Raw genomic sequence first — 4,720 nt, forward strand, 5'->3', positions numbered from 1 at the left:
TACAGACATCACCTTTTATTTTCCCAATTTATTTTAATTAATTCATGTATTGGATTTTTAGCTTCACCTTTATTGTTAAAAAAAAAAAGATTAAAATACAGAGTACAAGCTTCCTTGCATCGGCATAGCATAAATGTTGTTCAGTTAAATGCTAGGGGTTTGTTGTTTGTGGATACTGACTTTAGGATTTCAATATTGATACTGGCTCATGTGTGCACTGCATAAGAAACATCTTGCTGTTTATTTCTGTTTGCTGATGGACTGGATACTTTGCCTCAGTTTGTTTGTAGTGTCCCATTGATTTTAAGGTCTCTTGTTTTGAGTAGATGACTGCAAAAATGGATTGAATACTCAGAATAGCTTGTGTATGTTCATTATTCTCACATCTCACTTCACCTATCAAATTTCCCTTTGAGGAAATGACATAAGTAAGATTATGTATGTATGTGTGATATTTGTAGTGTTGAGTATTAAGCCATGCCAATCTACTGAAGTCACTGGGATTCTAGCCTGAGAAAACTGTACAGGATCAGACTTACTTCCAAGGTAAGAATAACAGAATTTCTTCCAGAATTTCTTGCATCAATTTTAGAAATCACTTTGCATTCTTCAAACAATTACTAGGTCAAATGAGGTATTTTTCTTTTCTAAACTATGTTGCAATACAATTCTGTCTGGATGGCTCTAATCTCGAACAACAATTATAGGTCAGATTCTACTTCGCTACCTCTGGAAAAAAAATTAAATTATCTGTCTCAGGACAGAGGACACAAGATAATCTTTCTGCTTGCCTGTTGTCTTAAAATAAGACAAAAATCTGCAAGAAAACTCCAAAAAGCAGGACACCTATAAGACTTTTATCAATGAAATTTGGGGGTGGAGGTTCAGATGAAAACCTCTGCTAACACCCTATCTAAGACAGTGATACATTTCCATTCATCACCACAGACTTGAGCTCCTCACACAGAACGCTTCCAGCATAACAAAGGAAGTGGCCAAATATCTCCTAAGTCCAGGCTAGCATCCCGTCTCTTAGTTCACTTTTTTTTTTTTTTCCAATTCTGGTGTGGGATATAGTTATTCAACTACCTCATTGTATGAGAATGTGCAGAGACAGAGATAGTCCTTTTGTGAGAAGATTTCCGACTACGTTCAAAAATCCATTTCAACGGTGGAAGTAGGAATCTGCTCACACACAGACATAAATGTAGGCTTGATTTTCAGAAGATCTGAGCAGTAAACAGTAGATTCCGAAACTAGGTGGTAACACTGAAAAAAAATCAACTCTATCAGCACCTGAATTCAGGTACATACATGTGAACATTTATAGCCTCTAAATATGTATTTTAAAATTGATAGTTGTCTGTCTTCTGCTTGTACTTGTCGAAAACCAGAAGATGTGTAAACCCATGGAAATATTTCTACTTGTTACTTACACTCTCTTCTGCCAGTTCATTAAATATTGGTTCAGTTCATATTTGTTATAACATGACTTTTTTTCACTGCAGTGACTTTTGTTGTCTATAAAAAATATTTTGGTACCAGTTCAGACAAAGCAAGGAAATTATACTGGATTTTTGTTCAGTTCCCCTGCCTCCCCCCCCAGTATTTCTTTAATTCTGAGAAGGGGTTTGGTTCACCATTAACCATCTTCTCTGCCTGAAAGCACTTTAAGAAGAGTGCTGTGAAAGCTCTGATCTACGTTCCCAAGGGAGTATGACACATTAAATTGGAGCTGGGACTGCTTTAATCACCTTTATTTTCATTGTAGGCCAGCATAGTCATTTAAACAGGAACTGGGCTACTAACCTTGTTATTTGAATCTCTCTTTACTCTTTACTGTAGTTGGCAACTCTGTGTCTCTTACACACTCTGTCATTTTCAGATCCTTGCTTTCTGCTTCCTATTCTGTATTTAGCCTGTTATTAGAAACATGTTTAACCCCTCATTTTCAATGATATTGAAAATCCTTGCCAATAATTTAAATTCCCATATTGCAAATACTCTGCATGGGCAGAATCGGCCTTCGTGGCTTCAATGAAATCTTATGCTATAGAGCTGAATAGTGAATTGTGTTCATTTCAGTGTATGTAGGGGAAAACTACAGCTACAATGATTTGTGCATCTTATTCTCTGGAGGCTACATGTGTCTAAGATTCAGGCCTTAGGACACTGTTATCAGTTAAGGTCACAGAAGAAGAGTGTTAAGATAATTGACACAAATAGAACTAGTAAAAACAGTGCTAAAGTGTCAAACTTTTAGAAAGTTTAAACATTGAAGAAAAAGATGGTCATGGTGGTCCCATCACTCAAGTATCCAGTCAGAGGTAAGCTATAGACCCATAGACCATGGGCAGGCATAAGAAGAGTTTTCTCCCACGTAGCCAAGATAGCAAGACTAGAGATGCCTTTCCAGTCTCCTGTCTCTCACTGATATTGCTGTAGGCCCTTTGCTCACCCTAGCTTCATGCGAGATGCGACTGATTTGTCCCGCTTTCAGTATTCTCAACATTTAGTCGCTTTATTGATCCCTTCATTGTGCAGTCTTTTCTCATAGAAATTTCCTTAATCCTCTCTTCCAAATGAGAACATTAACAATAAAATACTGCTCTAGTCTGGAGGATTGGGCTTGAAGGCACCCTGTGATAAAATATACTTGAATATAGGAGGGTTTTTTAATATAAAATGCCAATAGAATACAAAACAATACGGTAAAGGCATTCTGATTAGTGACTTCTTCATTACAGAGAAACAAATGCACTAACACTTTAGAGACCAGCAGTAGCTAAAGTAAACGTATCTGAAGTTTTCCTGGCTCATACTAAAAACTGCAATTTGCAGTTTTCAATAGTTTCTACACAAATCTGTAACAGACTGAGAAACTCAGATGAAAGAAGGGCCACAAGGATAAAAGAAACCATAGTGATAGCCAGCTCAGGTGAGTGATCAGTCCTCTTTATAAGTATGATGTTCTGGCTACAAGTAAACATGCAGAGAAGTTATGAATTGAATTCTCATACCTAGGTACACATATACTAATACAAAATTACTACATTGTCTGGTTCTTCTTTAAGAAAATCCTTTTGTAGAATTATGATACAACTTCATTTGGTGAAGGCAGTTATCTGAAAACCATGATAAAATCCTTGTTGTGGGACTATCATTGTACTGCTTCTCTATTTATGTAAGACAAAGGATCTGTGTTATCCCCTTGTGTAATTAAGGACATTAGTAAATAGGACCCACCTGTCTTAATAACAGGCATTCTAGAAGAAGCTAGTTGAGGAGCTACAAAACAGCCAAGGAGCTCAAAGGAAGGCTGATAAACTTAAATAGATTTGCAATCCAGAAAGGAGGAAGAAGAATAAATTCAGTCTTATTTTCAGGGAGAAGTTCCTCAAAAATGGGTAGGAACGCAGCATACTTACTAGGTGTACAAGTGGGTTGTTTCTTAAGCCCATGGGTGGATAATATTGCATGCCTGGCTGTGATACAGAGGGTTTTTTCATTAGTTTTTCCCTTGTTCATCAGGTGGACATGTCCTGTCTTTTCATTAGACTAAGCCCAGAGAAATGTTGTACCAATGTGGCTGTGACACTGAGTAGTCCTGGCTGGCAGGAAGACAAAGAGACTCACGTTTCTATGCTTGTTTTCAGTCTGGATTTCTTTGCCGCGTTTGAATGTCCCTTAAGAGTTAGGCTGGCCTTTCAAGGCCTTGAAAATCCCACTCCTGCAAATGACCTTTTTTTTTTTTTCATATCATGAAGTTTCATGCTCAGCTTCAAGACAGTTTTCATTGTCCTCTTTTTCTCTAAAATAGTTAATCAGAACCTATGCTGTAGGTGATCTGACTGTTAGTAATCTCCTTGGAATACACAGCGAAGAAAGAATTGGTTTGCTCTGCCTGGCACCCATCTTTTTCTCTGAGCCTGCTCTGGTAAAGTGGACAAGTGTCAAAGCTGAGCAATCCTCTTCTGTCAGCTCTGTGCTTTCCTTGTCATTCCCTCCTGATTTTTGTATTAAAAGAGGAGCACGATGCAGCAGAGAAGAAACATACAAAGTGCTGCTCTAGTCAGGTACAAACGGACAGGAAAAATCTGTGCCAAACCTTATGTGTAACCTCTACAGAGACAAATACTGCAGACCTGGGGTGTGTATGTTACTGTATATATATACACACACATGTCACTCATAGGTATATAAAAAGAGAAGATGGTGGAAATGAAGAGCAAGAGACAGGGAAAATCCCTTAGGATCTACACACAATAAAGACAATATATCATTAACTACTTTACTTTACATATCCCAGTAATAGCAGCCATGTTACTACAATGATACTATGATACTACCCAAGCTAGTGAAATTTTAGATAATCCTTTCCACCAGCTATGCTTTTATGTTTTTTGTGATCCACAAAAGAATGTTATACTTTGGTGTATTTATTATACTTGTAATTGTATCAGAGTTACTGTTTGTTTATAATTGGTCTATAATAAATGATGTAATCTAAAAGGAAATAACTAGCTCTGTTACAAACCATTAATTTCCACAGAACAAAGTTGACACCCTACAGACATAATTTGCAAGTCTAATGCAAGCTTTTTTTTTTCTTTCTCCATCCCCCTGCCCTGGTGCTGTCTTATTTACAAGCATCTTGGTTGAATTAATAAATAAACAATAGCTGAAATCTTTCATTTTAATTAGCATAAAGTGGCATTTG

The sequence above is a fragment of the Harpia harpyja genome, chromosome 5 (assembly GCF_026419915.1).
Source record: "Harpia harpyja isolate bHarHar1 chromosome 5, bHarHar1 primary haplotype, whole genome shotgun sequence".
Classification (NCBI taxonomy): Eukaryota; Metazoa; Chordata; class Aves; order Accipitriformes; family Accipitridae; genus Harpia; species Harpia harpyja.